The sequence below is a fragment of the Ictidomys tridecemlineatus genome, chromosome 14 (genome assembly GCF_052094955.1).
Source record: "Ictidomys tridecemlineatus isolate mIctTri1 chromosome 14, mIctTri1.hap1, whole genome shotgun sequence".
NCBI classification, from domain to species: Eukaryota; Metazoa; Chordata; class Mammalia; order Rodentia; family Sciuridae; genus Ictidomys; species Ictidomys tridecemlineatus.
In genome coordinates, this window is record NC_135490.1 from 22,010,291 (window position 1) to 22,035,832 (window position 25,542).

Here is a 25,542-nt window from a genome sequence, read left to right on the forward strand (position 1 = left end):
CAGCCTCTTCTTCCTCTTTTAAGGACTCTAGTCATATGGGATTAGGCCACATCCTTATGAACTCATTTCATTTTAATTGCCTCTTTAACGTTCCTGTTTGCAAACACAGCCACATTAGGGATTAGAGCTCGGACATTACTTATTCCAAGATGAAATTGTGCTTGCCTGACCCGGAATAGCCAGAGCCAGGATGTTATGAAGGAGAACTCATACCTGCTTGTCGGAGATAAGACTTGGTTGTTGGACTGCCTGAGGATAGAACTAAAGGGGCAGATTCTTTCCCCAAACATTTATTGAATTCTTACTCTATGCTGAAACTGTAAGGAATTGAGTTATTGCCCTTGGAGAGCAGTAAAATCCTTCTTGTTCTGCACACCCCCTCAAGTGTATACACAGATTAATGCAACAAAGTTTTATCTTAAAATTCTTTGAGACTGCAACAATTCAGATAAGGTGCTTTAGAAAGAACACAGCTATCTAGCTATTAATGTACCTCCAACCATGAACTGACACCAGCTCTTGCCTCAGTCTCCATGACCAATGAGCTGTGTATCCAAGCAGTTTATGTGACTCTCTCCCTATTTGTGAATAAAAACTTTGCTTACCCTTCCTCCTTTTTTTCTCCATTTCTTTCTTCTTCTTCTTATTGATGATCTACTCCTTCTCCTTCTCCTCCTCCTCTCTTCCTCCCTCTTTTTCTTCGCTGAGGATTGAATCCCAGTGCTTCCCACATGCTAGGCAAGAAGAAGACAGAAAGGGAGGAAAAGGAGGAGGCTAGGCAAGTGCTCTACTACTGCGCTACAGCCCCAGCCCTCCCTCACCCTTCCTTGTTAAGGTGCATCTGTGGCTTGCCTTATTGTGCATTCTGAATTATAATTCTTTTTTTTTGCTTATTTCCAAATATGTTTTTCACATTTAGAGAGAGAGATTTTCTCCATTGTCTGTTTTTAGTTTGGTTAGGCTTCCATAGGTGAATTTTATTTCAGAGATGGTGGGACACAATTTAGCTCATAAAAATAGTGAAAACATCAAATATTTATATCATCATTTTCATGGGGCAGGAGTTCAAGAATCGCTTAGCTGACAGCTCCGGTATAGGACATCTAAAGAAGTGAAAGGCAAAATATTGGTTGGAGTTGTAATCATCTGAAAATTTGATGGGATTGAGAGGACTCCTTCCAAAGTGCCCACATACCTCATATGTTAGCTTCATACAGCTGCCAAAACAAAGAACTCAAACTGGGAGGCTTAGAACAATAGGTAGTAATTGTTTCATATTCTGGAAGCCAGAGGTATAAGATAAAGTGTCCTCAGGGTTGGTTTGTCCTGAGAACCGTGAGGAAGTATCTCTTTCATGCTTGCTTTCAATCTTTGGCATTTGTAGGTTTATAGTTGCTCTGATTTTCACTTTCGTCTTCACTTGCTGTTTTTTTTCCATGTGTGTCTGTGTTTAAATTTGTCCCCCTTGTATGGACGTTAGTCATATTGAACTAGGGCTCCCCTTAATGACTTAATTTTACTTGATTATCTCTGTAAAACTCTATCTTCAAATTAAATCACATTTTGAGGCAATAAGACTTAGGACCCAAAGACACTATGGGGGAGTCTTTTTTTGGGGGGAAGGGGAGACACAATTTTATCCATAACCCAGGACTATTGGCCGGGGACCTCTTGCTGGCTATTGGTAGGAGGAATGGGATGCTGTCCATAATATACCTCTGTGTAGGGATGCTTGGAGGTGTATGACATGGACAGCTTGTTTGAGAATATCTTTGATGACCTACTGTCAGAATCTATTCTTCACTGCTCTGTCATATTCTCTTCATTATAAATGAGTTGCTAAGTCTGGTCCACACTGAAGGGAATCAGTTTCATCCTTTGAAAGAAGGAAGGCCACATAGTCGGGGACATATTTTGAAGCCCTCACTGAAGCAATCCAGGGTTAGATCAGTCAGAAATATCAGTCAGAGTAGTGATATGAGAGTGAAGTAGGAATCGCATCGTGGAGATATTGTCATAAATGCCAGCGTCAGACACTGGGGCACTCAAGATAGGACTTACTGAATGAGAGGGTGGATATCTGCAGTTGGTGATCAGTCACACTAAACAGAAGAAAAGCTGCTACATATAGAATCAGAGAAAGAATTCTCTGGGGAAGACAGTTGTACCAGCAAGGCTGCCTTGCTAATTTCAGATATTCTACTTTTCATTTCTAGATTTTCTCTTTGGTCCCTCACAAAGTTTCTCATTTCCAATTGACATTTACAACCTTTTACATTCTTTGTGAGTGTGTCTTCTAGGTTAATTGTAATGGTTTGTTTAACATGGTTACAATAGTTGCTTTGAAATCCTTGTCTGCTAATTCAAACATCTGGGTCACATGTTGGAAGGGCGACCCAGAAAGGAAAAGAGTTCTTTTTCTTTGCTTTTTTTTTTCCTTGAGACTAACTCATATTTTCCCTGACCCTTTATATTCTAAGTAATGTCATGAATTTATCATGACATTGCGACTGTTATGCTGTAGCGACTCTGAATTCTGTTATATCCCTCCAAAGAGTGTTGAGGATTTTGATCAAAGAGTAATCTCTCTCTCAAGTCAGATCAGGTCTTTCATCTTTAGCTGGATTATCTTTATTCTTTCCTGTGCATGCATTGATGATGGATCAAGCAGGAAGTGGGACAGTATTAATATACAGAATTTGGGATGTCTTTTCTCAGACCCTCTCTTTTTGGGGATTTCATCATCCATTTTTCAGTGCCTGTAGTTGCCTTGAACTCTGTCCTTTCCTTCTTTAGGCCAGAGACACTGCGGATTTTCTATTAGGGTTAGCTTCTGCCTAGGTGTTGATTTTGGCTATTCTCAGGTGGGAAGGTGTAAAAAAAATTCCAAGTATAGATTGCCTGCAGATTCTGTGTTCTAGTGGTCACTTTCCAGAACCTTCAGATTTTATTTCCTTTCCTTTCTCACCCACCCTTCTTTCTCTCTCTCTTCCCTCCTACTTTCTATTTTCCTTCTTGAATTTTGTGCATGACTTAAATTTGTTGTCTGGAGGAGGTACGAGTCCACTAGAAGCACACTTGATCATAGCCCAAATGGCAACTTGTGGATACGTCTTCTTTAAACAGATCTGAGGCAGTGTGGTATAGATAATGGTTATGGCTTTGGAGACCAGACTGCCTTGTTTTAAATAGCCTTCCCACTTACAAGCTATGTGTACGGGGCAAGTTACTTAACCTCTTTATATCTAAGTCACCTATTATGTAAATAGGATAAAAATGTTACCTATTTCATAGGATTATTATAAGTACTAAATGCACATAAATTTGCTTTATAGCATATGATATAACAAGTGCCCCTTAAATGTTAGCTGCTTTTATTGTTGTTATTATTAGCAATATTAATAATGTAAAGAGGGACAACTCAAAATATTCAGAGAAATCCTCCTTACAAAGGAAAGAAAATCCTGCTTAAGAAGGATTTCTCTCAAGACCAAGGGGACTATATCCACTGAATTGAAAATAATTACTGAGTACTTAGCATCAAGTGTAAACTGTAGGTTGAATTTACTAAGACCAATAAATACCACCTATTCTTTATGAGCAAGTATATGTATGTGTATTCAATGAATATGAAAAATCAAGAGATTATGATAGGGACAATGAGAAAAATATAAAGTACATGGTCCTAGTACATACGTAAAGCACAGAGATGGGAATGATTAATTTTAAAGGAAATACTTGTTTCTCACTGAACACACAAATTTTCCATGGTCTGAGAGAAATTTAAGTTTCAGAGAACCAATGTGACTGAAGACTATGCTAGGCTTAAAATCTAATAAAGAGAAGTGTGTGATTTTATCTTATTTAGCCAACTATTAGACATAATAGAAACTCAGAAAAGAAAGAACTATTTTATGCCTTCTTGACCACTTGTTTTTTTGCTCTTTTTTTCTGTTTTGTTTTGTCAAAAAGAAGTATTCAGCTGGCAGCTGAAATGAGATTAAAAAATGGACAGCAGGGTATTGTTCCTTTGGATAAGTCAAGTCTCCCGGGGCAAGAATTGATTTGGCAAATGTTAATTTGATGTTTCCTATGGGCCAGCGTTGTACTAGACACTGATATAGGAAGGCAGTGCAGTGTGGTTAATGGTATGGCTTTGGAGTTCAGACTGGTTTTAAATCTTGAGCTTCCCACTTACACATATGTAGGGGGCAAATTAGGTAACCCCACAGTGCTATGAGACTCTAAAATGGTATAATGTTGCAGTCTTGGGGGTCAAAAAACATCGTGTCTTTAGAGGACATGATGTTCCTACTGTGATTTAGTGGTTGAGTAGAAGAGTGGGTAAGAAGCAGGCCACTTCCAACGGCATAAGCAGGATGAGCAAAGCTTTACTGAGTGACTGGAGAGGGTATCTTCAAGGAAGTGAAGGAAAACTAGACATAAGAGGTGAGGGGGAAGAGGTGAGACTAGGGAGAGAGCCAGAAGACCAGTCATATGGCCCAGGTAAGCAATGGTCAAGGTTGTATCCCTTGTCCCAAGAGTAAGAGAAACAACTGAAGAGGTCAAGTTGGGGGGAGGAGGTAGGGATAGAGGTGGTGTGGGAGGTAAAGAAGAGTTGGAAAGGGCACCATGATGAGATTTGCATTTTGCCTGCAACATATTAAGATGAATTAGAGGAAGAACTAGTGGGTAAAGGGAGATCAGTTAGTAGATTATTATAGTAATATTAATGAAAGTTGGCTTTATTTTGACTGAGAATTGGTTATGAAGGCAAAAATGGAAAGAAATGGACATATTAGGAAGTAAAATGAGCATCATTTGATGGGTTGGAAAGGGAGAAGGGAGAGGAAGTGATAAAAATGATTTCTAAGTTTCTGATAGGAAAAGCTGAGTGGACAGTGGTATTTACGGGGTATGGGTAAAGGGAAGGGGCTTAGATTTGGGTGATGCTATTTTGAATGTAATAGAAATAAGAGTGCTCCTATTACTTGTGTGTAAACCAGGATACTAGGGTAAAGAATGGTGAGCACTGTTAGCACAAATGTAGTAAACAAATTGGGTAAGAAGGTAGAACAGGATTTGCCTTGGTTTTACTTTTTGGTTTTAGCTAGTAACAGAATAACGTCTTCAGAAAGAGGGAGAAAATATAGATTTATATTATTGTAATTATATATTACATATATATTTACAGAGATAAACTTCTCCTCCATGCTACTAGCAAACCTTTGTGATTGTGTAGAACACTTGATTGAATGGAAATAAAGGGGAATGGAGAATTGTGGTCTCCAGTCAGGCCGAGAAACAGTGACTTCATTTCCTTCCCTCTTCCCTGTCTTTAATGGTCTTGGTGGTGATACCTTCTCCAGAAAGAGTTAAGTCTTGGTATGGTTAGACCTTGTGTGGGTAAAGGTTTAGTTTGAAAACTAGACTTAAATGGTAAGATGATAAGTTGTTAACGATTAATGGACATATTTTAAGCAGAAAGAGTTTCTAATTTTTGGATTGTGAGCAAAAGTTCATTTGTTGGTAGGTTGGTTAAAACTTAATGTTTATTTTTTTTTCTTTCAATTAATGATGCATGAAGGGTGATTGAAGTTTCTGTACCTTGTTTCTGTTGAAATACATTCTCAGTTGAAACTTGCATTTCTAGAAAAGTGTATCTGTTCGGTTTTGATTAAGCACAATTTAAGAAGAGTTGATTGTATTCTGTCATTGTTTCAAAAAATGTTTACTGAGCATTTTATATATTTCTAGGTACATTAGGCACTGGGGATACTCTAGTGAACAGGACTGCTGTAGTTGGTTATGGTTTGTTCCTCACAAGTTCATGTATTGAACGCTCGGCAGTGGCAGTATTGAGGTGGTTGAAACTTAAAGAGATGAAGCCTATTATTTCCTTATTTTGCCTAGCTACACTGGATAAAATTTTAGGTACTATATTGAATAAGGAATGGTGAGAGTGGACATCCTTGTCTTGTTTTTGATATTAGAGGAAATGCTTTCAGATTTTTCCATTTGGTATTGGCTTTGTGGGGTCAAGGGGAGGTATTAGGGAATAAAATCATCTTATATGCATGTATGAAAATGCCATAATAAAACCCCTGATTCTGTATAATTAGTTTGTACTGAAAAAAAACTAAAAGGATGTGGAATCTACTTGAAAGTTAGGTCACGGGGGCTCCATCAACATGTCTTTCAGCAATGGGTCAGGTCTCCTGTGGGATATTATAAAGTGAGGTCATCCATGCCCTGGCTCAGTCTTCATGATACTGGTTCACTTTCTGCTTCTCTACCATGTTGTGTTGCAGCCAAAGGAGCTCTCACCAGCACACTGAACCATGCTGTATGAACCCTTTGGTCTCTAGACCTGTGGACCAAACAAACTTGTTTTTTATTTTGAAGTTACCCAGCCTCAGGTTTGTTGTTATAGCAACACAAAATGAACTAAGACATAACAAATGCAGTTTCTGTTTTTTTTTTAGAACTTCCATATCAATACATTACTAAATACACAACTAAAAGCTTGTTCAGCTTTAATATGTAAGCATCCATGAGAAGCATGGCAAAGTTGAGGAAGTACAGTCTACCTGGAGTTAATATAATAAGTAATGAAGAAGGTGCTGGTAATTGACTTTGGGATTGTGGGTTGGTTGGATCATAAAAGGGTTTGTTATCCAAATGAAAGAGTTTAAACATCTTAACTGCAATAGGTAGGTTTTATCTGTGCTTTTAAAGATTATTCTGGCTACCAAGTTGGAGAAATAAATGTGTGGAGTAAAAATAAATGTATGGAGTCACATTTTCCTTTTATAAAAGCCAGGTGGGAGATGATGAAGACTTGTATTAGATGGTAAGAATGGGAATGTAGGAAACAAATAGAATTGAGAAATACTCAATGGACAGAATAAGGACTTGTGACATGTTGATGTGGACAGGGAGAAGTTAAGGATGAGTCCAGTGTGTTAGTTTCCCAGGTTTGACATAACAAATCACCACAAACAGGGTGACTTGAAACAACAGAAATGTATTCTCATAGTTCTGGAGGCTGGATGTGTGGAATCAAAATGTCATCAGAGCCAGCACAGTGGAGCACACCTGTAGTCCCAGCGACTTGGGAAACTGAGGGCAGGAGGATCGCTTGGGCCCAGGAGTTCTGGGCTGTTGTGTGCTTACGTCGATAGGGTGTTTGCACTTAGGTTCGGCATCAATAGGGTGACCTCCCAAGATGTGGGGGACACCAGATTGCCTAAGAAGTGGTGAACCAACCCAGATCAGAAATGGAGCAGGTCAAAAAGTCATCAGAGCCTGTATAGATTTTTTTTTGGGGGGTGGTATCTCTTCTTGCTCTTCCTAGCTTCTGGAGGTTGCTTACCATGCTCAGCATGTTTTGACTAGTAGCTGTAGCATTCTGATTTCTGCCTCTGATTTTACATGTCCTGCTTATATCTCTGTCTCTCTCTTTCTTTCCTTATAAGTACACTAGTCATTGGATTTAGAGTCCCCTCTCCTCCCGTATGACTTCTTAACTTGGTTACATTGGCAAAGGCCCTATTTACAAACAGGGTCACATTCACAGACTCTGTGTGGACACACATTTTGGAGGAACACTGTTCAATCCACTACAGTAAATGTCTAAAGAGGCCTCAAATGCAATAATCCGTTAGATAAAAGGACACCTGGGGAGTTTACAGGGAAGAATTCAGCAAAGAAAGGTAGTGTTTTGAGAAGGACTGAAGGCTGCTAACAGGACAAACGCCAGCTAGTTCCCAACTCTGGGATCCCGTGGGTACACCACTGCACTGCCTGGGAGGGTGGGCGGTCCCACAAGTCAGTCTTGGCTATGGAGAATGACTCTGGAACAGGCCACTGAGTTCTGTGCTAAGGGCAGCATGGTCTGCAATGCCGAGTGGAGCACAGGGCACAGCCCTCGGGAATTGGAGGATCAGGGAACCTGCCCTGGGGAAATACACATGTGGAGTAAAAATAAAAGTATGGAGTCACGTTTTCCTTCCCGAGACCAAGGAGTGACAGATTGCTTGTGGTTTTGCAGGGGGTCAGGACCGAAGACACCAGGATTAATGGCAGATCACATGTGTCCTGCTGTATCCCTCCCAGCATAGAACTGGGTGGTTCAGTTGCCTGCTGCTCTCAGAGTCACTGGAAACCCACTGTGGCTGTGGCATTGGCCCACTTCTGGGGCACACAGGCCAAAAATGCTCCAGACAGAATGTTTGCCTGGTGCAGCCCGCATTCTGCCTTCACTTGTTCCTGGGTGAAATCCAGCTGAGAGCAATTTCCACTAGCTGCAGCCATAGTTACTCTCACTTGACACCTGCTGGGTACCACACCTGAAAGTTCCAGGGGACAAAGAAACCCTGGACACCTTTCTGCTGTCAGGGTGAGTAGCCTAAGAAGACCTGGAGAAAAGGTTTGAGCAGCCTAGCCCATGATCATCCACCCCTACCCCATTCACCCTCTTTGCACCTTGGCTAGGAGGGGGAAAAATATATATATACACACACACACACACACACACACACATATATATATATTCATACACACATATATACAAATACACTTATTTGTTTATACATGTATATACATATGTATATACATATTTGTATATATACATATGTATATGCATATATAAATTTTAAATTATACATTTCTTTTTCTGATATTTTCATATTTTATAATTTTTTTTTATTTTTACTTTTTAAAAGTTAATTTACTTTTGTTTACTTTTATTTTTCTTCTGTATTTCCTTTTCATTATTTTTTCTTTTTATTTCCTTTTTTTTTTTTTTTTTTTTTTGGTGATGCTAGGGATTCTGCTGAGGGCCTCCCTAGCACCGGGTGAGTGCTTTGCCTCTCACTTACACTCCCAGCTCAGCTGAGAGGAAGTCTGCCCAAGTATCAACATGACCCAATCTGGCCTGAATCCTGGTGAATACTTAAAGACGAGGAGGGGCTGGTGTAGTGGTGCAAACCTGTCGTCCCAGTGACTTGGGAGGTTGAGGCAGAAGGATATCAAGTACAGCTTCTGCAACTTAGTAAAATCCTCTCTTAGAAAAAAAAAAAAAAGGCCGGGACAATGGCTCAGGAATGACACGCCCCTGGGTTCTATCCCCAGGACAAAAAGAAAAGAAAAGGAAAGAAAGGATGTAAGCTCCCAGGTGTCCACTCATCCTCAGGTGGGCACACCTTAGGGTGTTTGAGCTCCCACTCTCGGGAAGGCTTCCCTGCTGTAGCAGCAGAGAGAAGAAACATGTTTACTAACAGTGCACGTTTAGGAGTCCTCTATCACAGTTGCACCTGCACCTTGTCTGGTTGTACATTATTAACAAAACTGGAGGTGGGTGGCATAGAGGGGGAGTTGTGGTTCCAATTTGTGCCTCTTCCCATGAAGCACATGGATCTGCATCAGTGTCAATCAGAGGACAAGAGTTTCTGGCCCTACCACACAACCGGAGCAAGCAGCATCGTAGTTATTTTCAACTAAAACTGCCAAGTACCAGCAGTGCCTGTGGACACGCCCGTCGCCTGATTAGGGATACCACTTCCTGGGTAGGAGTAACTATGTTTTTCTACATACAGCACACCTGACTCAATTTTCAGAGTGCTCCCACTCTTGCAAAACCTGCAGAGACAGTGGGTATCTCCATTTTAAACTGTTATGCTTGTGCCCAAATCCACAACTAACAAGCAAAGAAGCTATACAAAGATTACACTGTCATGTTCAGTGGGAAGTAAACTCAAGAGTACCTGCTGAACCCTACCCTAAGACAGATCATCAGGAGAAAGCCACTTTCCAAGAAGGTTATCACATGAAAGTGGAAGAGATACCCATCTCAGCAGATATTCAAATCTCAACATAGAAACTCAAGAAATATCGAGAAATATGAAAAACAAAGTATATGGCACCTCCTGAAGCTCCATAATAGATTTCAAAGATATCAAAGTAGGTGACATTTTGGATAAACAATTCAAAAGAATGATTTTTAAAAAGCTCAATTAAATCCAAGAAAATGCAAGTAAATAGTTGAATAAAATAAGGAAGACAACACAGGGTATGAATGACAAGTTGAGTAAAGAGACAGAGATATTAAAAAAGAACAGACTAGATCAAACAGAGCTTGAAGGGTCTTTCAATATATTACATTCAGAGAAAAATAAATAAATAAACGAATAAATAAATAAAGAAAGAAAGAAAGAGAGAAAGAAAGAAGAAAGTATTTAATATCTCTGGGAAACTATTAAAAAATCAAACATCTGACATGTAGGTGTCCCTGAAAAAGAAGAACTAAAAATTGAGGACGTAAATAACCTCTTTAATGAAATAATGGCATAAAATTTCCCTAATCTTGGGAAAGACATGGACATTCAAGTTCAGGAGGCATTTAGAGTCTCAAGTAGATATGATCAGGAAAAAACCTCTCCACGTACAATATAGTTTAACTGTCAAAACACAGGACAAAGAAATATTAAACAAGAAAAAAGTGCCAAATCATACTCAGAGGCAAACTTACTAGACTAATGGAAGATTTATTAACAGAAACTCCAAAGATCTGGAGACATGGAATGAAGTAGTTCAAGTCCCGAAATGCAACCAACATTACTGTACTCAACAAGGCCATCTTTCAAAATTGAAGAAGAAATAAAGACCTTCCAAGACAAGCATAAACTAAGGGAACAAGGTTGATGGATGATACATGATACATGCATGTATGGAAATATAACAGTGAATCTCATTCATTTGTACAATTAATATGTTAATAATTATAATAAAAATTAGAAAAAATTTCAGGCTATGTTTACAAGGTATACATGAAACAAATAAATTTTGTGTTTGGATTTTGGTCCAGTTCCCAAGATATGTCATTATGTATAGGTAAATATTCCAATATGAAAAAAAAGTCTGAAACACCTTGGGTGTCAAGAATTTTGGATAAGGTATACTCAACCTGTATCTTGAAAATGGTCACTTCTTTCTAGTTACTGTCCACAGAGTGTAAGTCACTATCATATGCCTCTCTTATCCTCAATTTTAAATTTCTGTCTTATCTTCTAAACCTGAATCAATTCTAATAACATTGCAGCCAGAGTAAACTTTTTAAAGTGTAGATTGGATTATATTTCTCTCCACTTAAAATCTTTTAATGATTTCCCTTGGGAATCCAGAGTAAAATCTTTTTTTTAAAATTTGTTCTAATTCGTTATACACAACAGCAGAATGCATTTTGATTCATTTTACACAAACGGAGCACAACTTTTCATTTCTCTGGTTGTACATGATGTAGCGTCACACCATTTGTGCAATCAGACATGTACCTAGACATCAGACATCCACCATCTTTCCTACCCCCATGCCCCCTCCTCTCCCCTCACACCCCTCTGCCCAATCCAAAGTTCCTCCATTCTTCCCATGCCACCTTCCCACCCTATAATGGATCAGCGTCCACATATCAGAGAAAACATTTGGCCTTTATTTTTTGGGATTATTTTGCTTAGCATGATATTTTCCAAATCCATCAGAGTAAAATCTTAAGAGTCAAGAGTAAAATGCTTGTGGTCTTTGGAGTCTGCATGATCTAGTCTCTGGCTATGACTCCAGGTTCACCTATTACCATTCTCTCTCCTACTCTTCCTCCATCTGCATTGGTTTTCCCAACAGATCTTTATTATACCAAGGTCTTTTCTACCCCATCATTTTTCACATGGTGGAAAGAACTTCACTATTTACTGATGTTTCAGTTTTGGGGGCATTATTCAAAAATTTAGAGATAATAGGAAAAGTTCACCAAACATCTTGTTTTTTTCTGTTCTGAATTTCCTCTTTTCCTTGTGTCTTTTCTCTCAATTTCTCCCATTTTAATAAAATAAAATGGAAGGGTGAAAGAAGCAGTAAATGACATGTAAAATTTATGAATTTTAAAATATGAACTCTTTGAGAATATACAATCCATGTAACTTCAGATGTAGTTATTTAAAATTTTCCATGTTTCCTGGCTTATTTAGCATTTGATTCCCCCATCAAATGTTAAGATATTAGAATTAAACTATTTAATTACAGAATTAGGTATTATCTTAGGCAGTTAGCAGAAAGAGGATATTTCATGAAATTTTGGCTTCATAAACTCATATACTCATGAATTGGAATTTAAAATATTTTAAGTTTCTTCTATTGATTAATATCTTAATTTGTTTGGGCTGCTATTAAAGAATGCATAGACTGAATAGTTTATAAACAACAGAAATTTAGTTTTTACAATTCTAGAGGCTGAGAAGTTCAAGATTAAGGTGCCAGCAGATTTGGTATCTGGCCAGGACCAGCTTTCTGGTTCATAAATGATGTTTTACAGTTGTGCTTTTCCACGGTGATGGCAAAGAATCTCTCTAGGTCCTCTTTTATAAGGGCATTCCTTCCAAAGGTCCTGCCTCTTAACACCATCACCTTGGAGGTGAGGATTTCCACATGTGAATTTTTAAAAATTTTTTAATTTATAAATGAACTATAACTTCCCATCCTTCAGGTTGTACATGATGTAGAGTTCTATTGGTTGTGTATTCATGTATGAACATAGGAATGTATTGTCCAATTCATTCTACTGACTTGCCTACTCCCATTCCCCCTCCCTTCCCTTCATTCCCCTTTGTCTAATGCAAAGTACTTCTCTTCTTCCCTATTCCTCCCTTATTGTGAGTTAGCATCTGAATATCAGAGAAAACATTTGGCCTTTGGTTTTCTGGGATTGGTTTATTTCAGTTAGCAAGATGTCTCCAGTTCCATCCATTTACCAGCATATGCCATAATTTCATTTCTCTTTATGGTTGAGTAATATTCCATTGTGTATAATTACCATGTTTTCTTTATCCATTTATCTGTTGAAGGGCACCCTAGGTTGGTTTAAAAGTTTAGCTATTGTGAATTGAGCTGCTATAAATGTTGTTGTGGCATCATCGCTGTAGTAGGTTGATTTTAAATCCTTTGGGTACATGCAGAGGAGTGGAATAACTGGGTCAAATGGTGGTTCCATTCCAAGTTTTCTAAGGAATTTCCATTCTGCTTTCCGGAGTGGTTGCACCAGTTTGCAGTCCCACCAATAATGTGGGACTTCCCCCCCCCCCACATCCTTGCCAGTATTTATTGTTGCTTGTATTCCTGATAATTGACATTCTGACTAGAGTGAGATGAAATCACCATGTAGTTTAAATTTGCTTTTCTCTAATTGCTAGAGATGTTGAACATTTTTTTCATATATTGGCCAATTGTATTTCTTCTTCTGCGAAGTGCCTAGTTAGTTCCTTTGCCCATTTATTGATTAGGTTAAGTGATTTTTGGTATTAATTTTTTTTGAGTTCTTTATATATCCTGGAGATTAAGGCTCTATCTGAGGTTCACGTGGCAAAGACTTTCTCCCATTTGTGGGCTCTCTCTTCACAGTCTTGATTGTTTCCTTTGCTGTGTAGAAGCTTTTTAGTTTGATGCCATCTCATTTGCTGATTCTTGATTTTACTTCTTGTGCTTTTGGAGTCTTGTGAAGGAAGTCAGTTCCTAAGCCAACATCAACACGTGAGTTTGGAGGGAACACAAAAACATTCAGACCATAGCAACTCTGAAACATTTTTCAAGTGTCCACTTTACATATATGTATGTGAATATATATGTATGTTTATTAGCCACAAGAATATGCATATAATTGGATCAATAAATATAATTTTTGTGTCATAAATGAAATGTTCCATTACACAAACAAATTCCAGAGCATCTTTGCATGGACAGTTTGAAGGCTATTCATGATGCTACTGACGACAAAGGTTTAAATGAACTCCATATATGAGCAATTTCTTCATTCAGTGCATTAGTTTTCTAATGCTGTGCAGCAAATTGCTACCAATTTTAATGGCTTAAAACAACACAGGTTCATTATCTTGGCAGCTTTTAGAAGTTTGTAAGCCATGGCATGGAGTGACTGGATTTTCTGCTTAAGGTGTGACTAGGCTGAACTCAAGGTGTTGCCTGGGGCTGCCATTCCCTTCTGGGATCCAGATCTTTTTCCAGGTTCTCTGGTTATTGGTAGGATCAACTCTCTTGTGATTGCAGAACTTAGATCTTCATTTTTCTTCTAGCTGTCGGTTGGGAATTGCTCTCAGCTCCTTGTGCCACCAGAAGTTTACTATAAAGAGGTTCGCTTTTTCCCAGACCAGACAACTGAGGGATGCTCTGACTTTCTCTTCTGCACCTACTGGAGAAAACTGTACTTTTATAGGGCTCAGTGATTAAGTGAAGCCCACCATGATCATATTTTGATTTTAAGAGCAATGAATCTGGGACCTTCATTATATCGTCAAAATAGTTTCATAAAAAAAAATTGGGTTAGTGTTAGTTTGAATAGCAACTTTATTCCATTTTATTAAAAAATGTTCCAAGAAGGCTAATGAATGAAATCTATATTATCTTGTAGTTTTTCAGTTTTTTTGGCATTTAAAGTATATTACTAAAGGTTATACAATCAAAATACCAAAAACTATGAATTATATAAATTCATTTCCGTTTTCAAATTTTAGGGATATCTTTTAAAGTTAATATTATTATTACTGTGTAAAACATCTCTATGCCTTCAAAGTCAAACTTCAGTGTAGACTATGCAGAAAAGTCACATACATTTGTTTCCTGCTTTCTATTTTCTCTTTCTCTTTGTACATAACTATTTATATTGGTTTAAAAATCAGTATTTAATTTTGCAGATAAAGAAATTTCATAGTTTTACATTTATATTCTCATTTTTACATTTATTACAAAAGGCATTATCTTATATGCATTTTCAGCACCTTGTTTTTTTTACTAAAAGATAAAATAAAGCCTATTCTATGTAGTATACATATATATAGTTTTTTCTTTCTTTTTTTTTTTTTTGTACTGAAGATTGAACCCAGGGGTGCTTGATCACTGAGCCACATCCCCAGCCCCTTTTATTTTTTATTTTGAGACAGGGTCTTGCTAATTGCGTAGGTCCTCACTAAGTTGCTGAGGCTGGCCTTGAACTTGCAATCTTCCTACCTCAGCCTCTGGAGTTTCAGGATTACAGGTGTGTGCCATCATGCCCCGCTTCCTTATTCATTTTTATAGATACACGGCTTCAATTGAGTGGATGTCCCAAAGTTTATTCAACCAGTCTTCCTGTTGATAATTGGGTTATTTCCAATCTTTTGCTAATACTGTTACTGGAGTCCTAGATTAGAGGCTTGAGTATGAGGATTGAACAATTCAGATCTAGCTACTGAATCCCCCTGACCAAAAAACAAGCAAACAAACAAACAAACAAACAAAACAAACAAACGAACAAACCCCCAAACAAATGGAAAAATAATGACGAAAAATAGGAAAGGAGTTTTAATCACTGTAGTTATACTGAGAAGATGAGGAAAATCCATGTCCTTAGTCTTGTCTTTGAGGAACTGACCATGGCTTTGAGGTTTTGCAGACAGGGAAATGAGGGCAAGGGTTGGGGGTTTGCATAGCCCTGGGGCCTGCACAGCTGCCAAAGCAAGTGATCTCAGACGTGGTCTGGTTCATTATTTTGGTTTAGATATGAGTTGTCCCCCAAAAGCTCATGTGTAGGGCAATGCAAGAAAGTTCAGAAGTGAAATGATTGGGTTATGAGAACTTTAACAATATCAAGGGATTAATTACTGGTATGGATTAACTGGGTGGCAACAGTAGGCAGGCAGGGTGTGACTGGAGGAAGGAAGTCACTGGGGGTGTATTTTTGGGTTTGTATTTTGTCCCTGGTGAGCAGAACTCTCTCTCTGCTTCTTGTGTGCCATGTCCTGAGCTGTTTCCCTCTACCACGCCCTTCCACCATGATGTCTGCCTCACTTCCATCTGAGAGCTAGGAAGTCAGCCAACCAAGGACTGAACCTCTGAAGAGTATGAGCCAAAGCAAACTCTTCTCCCCTAAGTTGCTCTTTTCAGCTATTTTGGTCACAATGAAAAAAATGTTGACTAGAACATCAACCATCATCTCAGGATTGGTCAGGTCGGGGCCTTGTCACAAAAAGAAGGTACTTGTTGGCTTTGGGCAGAGTTTCAACTCTTGTCAGGAGTTGTTTATCTATGAGACCTGTTGTTCCTGGAATCAAAGGTGACTGTAGAAAGGAATGGCTCAGGCCAACTCAGAAGGAAGAAAGAAAAGTCAAAGGCAAGATGAAGTCAAAACAGGAATAGGTCAGTGACCGGGCCCTCTCCAATACAAGCAATACTGTGTTGCCAAGCTTTGTGCCAATTTATTTTGGGAGTAGATTCCTGGAAGAGGGATTATTGGTCAAAAGATAAATGCCTAAATAATTTTGCTAAACTTTGAGAAATTCCCCTCTACAAAAGTTGTACCAGTATCTGTCCAGTTCTACAAAGTACTCAAGTGCCATTTTCTTCAGTCTTGACAATGAAGTATATTATAAAACGTTTGGAAATTTACCAGTCTAATGTATGAGAAATGATATCTCCCATTTTAATTTTCATTTTCCTTTCAAATACCATTCCAATATTGGTGTATCATGTTACTAGCTTTCTGTGACATTGAAAGAGGAAAGCATGATATTAGTCCATGAAAATAAGAAGCACCGACCAAAATTTAGCCCACATAAGAATTATAACTATGGAATTGACTAGATGCCTCCACTAAAATTACCAGGTTACACTCAAAATGTTTCTAGAAAAATTCTCATTTACTACACTATAGGTTTGAATGTTAATGTTTTGAATTTTATTTGTTATAAATAGTAAGAAAAGGTACAATTCTCTTTTTCCCATATAAACACCGAATTGTAATACCTCATACAACATTTTAAATTTGACACTTGAAGGCTGAGAAGGAAGATTGCACGTTCAAGGCCAGCCTCAGCAACCTGTTTCAAAATAAGAAATAAAAAAGCACTGGTAATGTGTTTCAGTGGTAAAGCTCCCCTAGGTTCATCCCCAGTACCTCAAAATAAATATGTAAATAAATTAGGTGTTTTCATTAATGATTTTAGGTGGGTTTTTGTTGTTAATCTTTGTAATTCCTCATTTGTTTTCCTGTGGCCTTTGGTGTCACTACAATGGGGACAAAAGGCAAATGCAGTCTTGGGCCTTAACTCATAGCTTGTTAGGCATTAAAAGTGTGGTCTGTGCCTTTTCCTTCTCTCCTGCTCCGACTCATGGCTTGTTAACTATTAGCCCATGTTGTGGCTCAGTGCATACGTCATTATTTTTCTATTTGTTTGGGGATTTGTTTGTTGTTTGTTTTGTTTGTTTGTTTGTTTTTTTGGTCAGGGGGATTCAGTAGCTAGTCCTGAATTGTTCAATCACCACATAAAAATAAACAAATAAAATAAAGGTATTGTGTTCATCTACAACTAAAAAAGATATTTAAAAAACTATTTAAAAAAGAGTACAATATGTGCCTTACTTATAATGCTAAAATAGTCTCATTGCCCTCAAAAAAAAAAACAGGTGTACCATTAGGGCCTGGATATCCCTGCTATGACTGTTACTGGGTAAAGGACTCCTCAATTCTTATCTCCCCAAAAGAAAGATTTCATTTAAGAGACACAGATAAAATAAGAATGAAGTGTTCATTTACTGAAATGAAAGTATGCTCCAAAGAATGTGATATAGAACTCCCTAAGAGAGGAGGTAGCCTGTGTTTTCTGAGTTGTGGGCTTTTGTGAACTGCTTGGGATCCTGTCATCCCATGAATTATTCACTTGGGACAGGTACAGCCATTTTTCACTTAATTGTAGTGGCCTGTGCCAGTTTTGCTGTGTTGACGAGTTCCTCAGCACAGGCCACACATTTTCTTTGATTGACAGAGAACTGTGGCCCTCAGAAGTGAAATGGCCAGTTTCATGCTGCCCAGGGATGGAGCCTGGACTTCCTTTTCTTGCCTCCCTTTCTCATGTTTGTTTACTTGTCTACTCTCACCCTCCCCTCTCAAAGACTGGGAACTCTGAAGTCCTTTGGATTGATGGCATCAGATCATCTCTTTGGCTGCTCTCTGGTTGTTGCTGTCCAGGGGTTAGGATAGGTAGGTTTAGGGTCTTTCCTTTAGCCTAAGAGGAGGTATTGGATGGTATGGTGACTTGATTTAATACAGATAATGATGGCAGTGGGGACTCAGGCACGAGAAATTGATAGTCTCCAGTAAACTTCAAGGACATCTGGAGGTCGACACCTGTTTTGTAGGACCATGGCAGCCAGGGAATTGACCTGTTGTTGTAAGGCAGTGAGGGCCTCCACCATGGTATGCAGGCAGGTCAGTGTACAGGAATGGTCTGCCATATGTTATTTCAGAAGGGCTAACCTGGAGGCAAGTCTTTGAAGCAACTCAGAGTCTGGGTACATTATAAGGGGACTACTGCAATCTGAAAGATACAGTTTTTACTGGGAGATTAAGAAGTATAGTAGCCAAAGGTCCTAATAGTAGTAATAGCCAGGTGAAGGTAGGTAAGTAAGCTTTAATAGTTTTCCATCTTTATACATCTCAGGATCTAGAGTTTTATTCTAAATGATTTGTTTTGTTTTGGTACTGAGAATTGAACCCAGGGCCTCATACATACTAGATAAATACTCTGTCACTAAGCTACATCCCCAGCCCCAGGATCTAGAATTTTATTGAAAAACATGTCTGTTAGATCATACTTGAATTAGCTCAGGACAAACATGATTTTATGAGTCTCTGTTGATGGTTATCATCAGGTACTTATGTTTAGACCCCATTTTACTTTTGGTAGGAAGGGTACAAATGCACATCTTAAACTACATTTGAAAGGGCCATTGTTTTTTCTCTTGTAAATCCACGCATGACTGTTTTTTGACTTTTCTTTTACCTGCACATTAGTAAATTTATCTTTGGTTATACTTTCCTATTGAGTGTTTAAGACCAAGTAGGTGACCCTATGCTGGCTAAAATTAACCTCTTTCCTTGCTGCTGTTGAGGTCAGCTGAGACTCCTCAGGGTCATTTTAGGAACTTGTGAGAAGCCTCTTGTGTTCCTTTTGTATTTTTTCTTACCCATTATGCCATCTTCCAAGATGGGTCAGGGTCTTACTGACCATATGAGGCTTGCCTTAATAGTGTTAGGGGCATTTCTCTTTCAAGTGACACTCTTCTTTATAAAATGTACACAAGTTATCCTTATTCTCTAGGGTTCTTATGATTGCCCTGATTTGGAGGTTGAGTGACTCACTGGAATTTTTGGGTCGCTGGAGGGATCCTGTGAATCCCCGAGTCTTGCTTGACCCCAGAAGGCAAAGGGCAAAATATTGGCTATTTTGTTAGCCCTCATATTTTCTTTGCCTTTGGTCTCCATATTTTGGTTGACGAAAAACCAGAAGGTCAGTTACACCAGTCTTGAAGTGGGAATTAATTTTAACTTTTGTAATTCACAGTTATCCCTTCCATTTATTTGGGGTCAGTTTTAGAACTGGGAGTCCTATCTGTCCGGTAGGTGATGGCTTATTAGCTCAAGTTACTACAGAATGTTCTATTAGAAGTCATACTTCTGGAAAATATTAATAGATAGCACACTTTTACATGGAAAATACAAAATGAAATTAATAAGAGTAAAAGCATGTTCAGTTCATAATGATAAGAGTGGCACAGTTTGCAATGCCAAGTATTTGGGCACATCCAATTCTGTTTACTCAAAGATGATAGTCATGATACAATTCAAAGCTCACAAACATAAACCTGAAAAAAGTTGTTCTTCCAAACAGTTATAGCTTGGCAGACATCCGTTTGATAGGGTGCTTTCCCAAGCTTTCCGTTTCATAAATGCACTTAACATACAAAGAAGCCAGCGTGCCAATCATGGCTGACACTGAGTCATTGGTTCAGATGGCCACTTGTTGCTGTGGGACAGGTCTAGGTCAGCCACCACCACTGTTCATCCCCCTTTTTAGGATCCTCTAAGGAGAAGATCATTTTTTTTCCTTTTAGTCCTAAGTGAGTTTGAGGGTTAGTCCTTGAATAATTGCTTAAGAAAACAACCCTTGAGTAACCAATTTTTGTGGTGGCACATGTTTGTGATCCCAGGGACTTGGGAGGTTGAGGCAGGAGGATCACAAGTTTTAGGCCAGCCTCAGCAATTTAGAGAGGCCCTAAGCAACTTAGTGAGACTCTGCATTAAAAAAAAAAAAAAAAAAAAAAAAAGGTCTGGGGATGTGGCTCATGATTAAATGCCCCTGAGTTCAATCCCTGGTACAACAAAAACAACAATGACAAAAACAGCAGAAGAAATGCCATTTTTCTTCCCATTTAGAGAATAAGACTCAATATTTAATGTAGGGGTCAAGTTGTATTGCAGAGAACAAACTGATTTCCTTTTCTTAAATCCTCTGCTTTAAAATAATCCCAATTTCTCTGGAGGGTGAATCTCAGGGTATGAACATCTGGGCACCCATTTGGAAAAGAAAGACAAAGTGCATGTGAGAGAGTGAGGCATGTATTCTGTCCTTCTCAATTTAGAACCTGTCTACCATCCCAAAGGGCTCTGGCCTTAAGCACAGTGACCGGGTACTCCACCCTTCCCTGGCTCAGTGTTCTGGCCCTATGTGCTGTCACAGGTTGTCCTGAGTACAGGACCTCCTTCCTTCCCAATTGGAGATGTTGAAAGCCTGCAAATTCTATTTCATTTTTCTGCCTGTGATACAGAGCCATGCTGTCTGTGGAGCCAAAGTAAATGCAGATATCCTCTGTCACTGATTCTTGTGACCATACAGGGAAGATTTCAAATGGGTTGCACAAAGTAACAGGCATGAGTTTAATACAGGAGAGAAAGGGGAAAGGGGAACTCTTTCAAGGGAGGAAGGGAATAATGTGAATCCTCTTAGAGAGGAAAAGAATGGTGCACCCCTCCTGCCCTCCTATTTTATTAGGGTTCCCAGGGAAGTTTCCATAGTCCCTCCCAGGTCCACCTCTTAACTTTCAAATGATGGCAGGATTGCATCAGAATTTCAAGTCCATACTACACATGTTCTTATCCTTTGGAGGGGAGATTTTACTATTTTAATGAAATGTTAAAGATCCAAGTCAACTCTGAGTCCCTTTGGCCTGAGGCAATCAGTTCTTATAGATTCTAGGGTTGGGGACTTTGCTTCTAATTATCCTGTGTCCCTGAGTGCTGGAATCTGGTCTGTATAAGGGTCACAAAAGTCCCCCCTTCAGGGTAAACCTTGTCCTTATTAGCAAGGAGGAGACTTTTGGGCCTGCATTTCTTCTGCAGATAACAAGATGTTTGCTGAGAAATGCAGCAAATCCTATTGACTAAAGTCAGCCAGGGCCAGAGTGGCCTCAGGCAAGCTGCCTTTCAAAAGAAAGCTTGTGGGGAGGGGGCAACACAGGAGGCCCAGTCCACAGAACTATCCCTCCACCTCTTGTTCCCACTGCTCATGCCTGTCTGCCACCTATCACCCGGATATGGGCCTAGGCCTTGGCATCTATATTCTGGGGACCTTCTTCCCTATTGTAGGTCAGGATTGTTGCTCCTATGAAATTCCTCACCCTCTGCTGGAGGCAGAAACCTGTAATTATGGAGGTAAATAGGTCACTGCAAAATGCCCAGCCCAGGTGACAAAGCTGTAGTGGGTGCTTGCCCCAGAGGAAAGGAAGGTACAGTGAGGCAGGCAGGGTGTCACATCCTGGGCCCACAGCACCCCTCCCTGCTTCTTCCTTGATGATCTCCGCCTTGTTTCCCGAGGAGTGGTGCATTCCCTGATGCTCTTTCTAGCCCTTTCCTCTTTGATGCTGTGTTTTCTGCTCTTTTTCATTTCTTTTGCCCAATACGTTACACATGCCAAACTTCGTCCTCCACAAACCTTCTATGTCTTACTCCGACTCTCTGCAACTGGCTTTAGTCTTCTGACTTTACCCTTATCTTTCTTTTCCTACTTTGAGACAATGAAGTCATTTCACTTGTGGACAAAATCTTCTTTCAACGTACAAAATCTTTTCTTATCCCAAAATATTCTCTTTTCTTTTCAACCTTCCTTACCAGAGATGTCCTCATACTTATAGTCATATTTAACTTCCTTCACATCTCTCATTTATACTTTTTTTTTTCTTGGTACCAGGGTTTGAAATCAGGGGCACTTGACCACTGAGTCACATCCCCAGCCCTATTTTGTATTTTATTTAGAGACAGGGTCTCACTGAGTTGTTTAGTGCCTCGCTTTTGCTGAGGCTGGCTTTAAATTCGTGATCCTCCTGCCTCAGCCTCCTGAGCTGCTGGGATTACAGGCCTGCGCCACCACACCAGGCTCATTTCTACTTTTGATTCCTGTCTTTCACACTCCTCTGAAAACACTCTACGGAGCCATTTATATGATTTGCCGCCATGTTCTTGTCTCCATGTGCTTTTGTCTTTGCCTTCACTCCTTACTCACACTTCATCCCAACACGTGTAGGAGCTGGGGAGAGCTCAACAGCTGCCACATCCTGGAGGGACTAGTAACCTTGGCGCTGGTTGTTATCAAGGGTGAGAGCCAATAGAAACATTGCCAGGGCTCCCCCCAACCCCCACCCCTTATAGCAAGAACAGAAAATTGCTACATCCTTTGATATATCATTATCAGGCCTTGAACCCCAGGCTGGACAGCATGACCAGCAGCCCTGGGTGCATCAGGAACAGTCCCTACCCCCATGCTCTATGAGCCCTGTCCCTGGGGTCAGGGAAGAGACAGGGATGGGGAGCAATCACACCGTGAGGTATGTGGCCTGGCCCCTCCTAAGACCTCGGCACTCACAGACCACTTACCCTGCAGGCAGAGGGAGGTGACAGCCTGGCTAGTTTGCCTTGTTCACTGGTTCACACTGGTTTCTTGGTGCCACACACCAGACCCAACACTGGATCCCTCTGTCAGCCAGTGGTGGGGCACCACTGATGGGGTTCTCCAGGCTCTGCAGAGCCTAAAATGGTGGCATTTGCTACTCTGCAGCCTCCACAATCCCTGTCTCTGCCATGTCCCTCCATTCCACAATTTGAGACACTTAAGAAGTAAGACTGGATAGAGACCCTGGGGTCTGGGATCAATTCAAGGACAGAAAGAACATTTGTGGAAAAGAAAAGGGAGAAGGTGGAAATCCCAACTGCAAGGAAACAGACCAGAGCAGCAGGCATGGCAGAGGCAGACTGGTGAAGAGAGGAGCAGGAGCGAGTCTCACGGGTAGCCCAAGAGAGAGGTTGGCTAAAGGCCTGTCAGGTCTTTCACTCTTGCAGTGATTCAAGTGCAGTCTGAGACCTGGCACCAAACAGTTTATTATTGTCTCTTACAGTTATATGAGTTGACTGATCTCAGTGGGCAGCTCTCCCCTGCAGTCTCCTGGGTTATAGTCTAGTGGAGGTGGGAGATAGAATCATCTCAAAGTTTGATTGGACTTGACATCCAGGTTAGCTGTCTAGTCACAGGCAGCTGATGATGACTGTGGGCCGGGAGCTCCATACTCAACTGAGGGCCAACACCTGGCTTCTCCATTTGGCTTAGACTTTTTTTTTTTTTTTTTTTAAATCTATAGTAGTTGCTAGGGCAGTTAATGATCACATCTGCAAATGGCACAGAATTGCATTTCCCACATTGAGTTAATCGAAGCAATTGCAGGGCACAGTTCGATTTCAAAGGGTAAAAAAATATAAATATCTCTTGATGGGGGAGTGCCAAGTCAAATAGCAGAAGAGCATAGAGGATAGGAAATCATACTGAATTTCTCTTTAAAAAGTACAATCTGCCGCATGACATTTTTTTAAAGGTATGCTGTCAAAGTATAACACCATGAATTATGCATCTGAAGCTAAGGAATGTCTAACATGAATATTTAAGTCTTCTTTACCCAAGTTTTTCACACTTTCATAGATAGTGAAGTTTTAACTTTTTCTTGTTTCTATCTAAGGGTTAAAATAAAATTCCCTACCGAGAACTGTTTCTCTAGGTTCTGGCTTTTCTAGTTTTATTATATCCATTTTCTTTGCCTTGTCTAGAGTAATCAGTACAAATATTCAATTTCAGTGCATAAGGTGAACTTTGCTGGCTTGCTAGAGAATTTTGTAGTAGAATCTCTATAAAATTGATCTTATGATCTTCACTCATCCCGGGACAGCTTTAAAGAATAAAAGAATTACGTCCAGGTACTTCTTATCATCCACTGCATTCATAATGTAAAATCACTCTTTTAGGTTTGACCTTCGGATTTATAGCTCTTGCGGGGCATTATAATGTAATGACAAAAATAGTTAATGCTTACAGAGTGCTCACTATATAATAGGTGCTGTGCTCGATATTTTAAATACATTTCACTTTATGATTCGGATACTCTTGTAGATGAGGTCACTGAATCTTAGTGAAGTGCAACACTTTGACCAAAGGCACACAGCTAGTAAATAATAGAGTCTGAGCATCCAAATCTACTGGATAAGAGAATGAATATATTCCCAAAAAATCTGATCTGGCTTTGAAAACTGGACAATGACTTCTTCAATGCAAGGCTACTCTCATTTTGATTTAGTATAAAATGGCAAACACTATCAAGACTATACATCAGATAACATAAACGAAAGCCCCAAGAACCCCCAGTGGTCAGTGGGCATGCAGAGGGTCCTAGAGGTACAGTTTTGCTATACAAGGATTGACCCTATATCAGAGTTCTCTAGAACCAACAGAAATCAATCAATCAATCAATCAATCAATCAATGATTTATTACATTAGCTTACATGGCCAGCAGCTGGAGGGTCCTAGAATGGCTGTCTGAAGGCTGAGAGCTGAAGGAACCAGTAGTTGCTCAGTCCAAGAAGCTGGAGCTTGGGGATAAGGTTCACTGATGCATCCCCAGTCTGGAACCAAAGGCCTGGTCAGAGGGTGTTTTGGAAGAGTCGAGGAGCAGGGCTGTGATGTCTTGAGGTGATCACAGCAGCAGTGGAAGCACCCACTCAAGAAGAATTGAGCTGATATCTGCTTTGACTTCCTTGTTATTCTACCTTTTTGTTCCATCCAGGCCCCCAACCTATTGAACTGTGCTGCCTTAAATCTCTGCCAGATTTATCATCACCTTGGAATTCAGTCTCAGAATGGCCTCTAGTCAAAATCCCAGTAGAGTCCTCCTTCCCCCTGGGCCTCTGAGTTTAGTCTTCACCTTGTGCAGTCCTGTTAGCATTCTGATCTCGTGTGCTCCCTCCAGAATTGCCCAACAAGCTCTGCTCACAACATTCAAATGCTTTTTAGACTGCATCTCTAAACTTCTCAAAATTTCTCTCACAGACCAGCTGTAAAGGCTTCTGAACTACATGGTGAGGTTAGATAAAGCAACCACTCAGCTTTTCCTGACCAATTTATGTTTTAGTCAGTCAGCTCCTGTGTCTCTGTGAACAAAAGATCTGATAAGAACAACTCAGAGGGGGAAAAGAGGTTCTGTCCATGGTTGGACTTTGTAACTCTGGGTCCGAGGTGAGGCAGAACATCATGTTGGAAGGGCATGGCAGAGGGAAGCAGCTCAGGGCCTGACTGCTAGAA

The 25,542-nt window shown here is 39.8% G+C and overlaps 1 protein-coding gene across 7 annotated transcripts in view; it reads left to right on the forward strand.

The window, feature by feature from the left end:
- Positions 1-25,542, forward strand: part of LOC144370309 (uncharacterized) — a 116,292-nt gene that overhangs the window by 46,030 nt on the left and 44,720 nt on the right. The window lies entirely within an intron of this gene.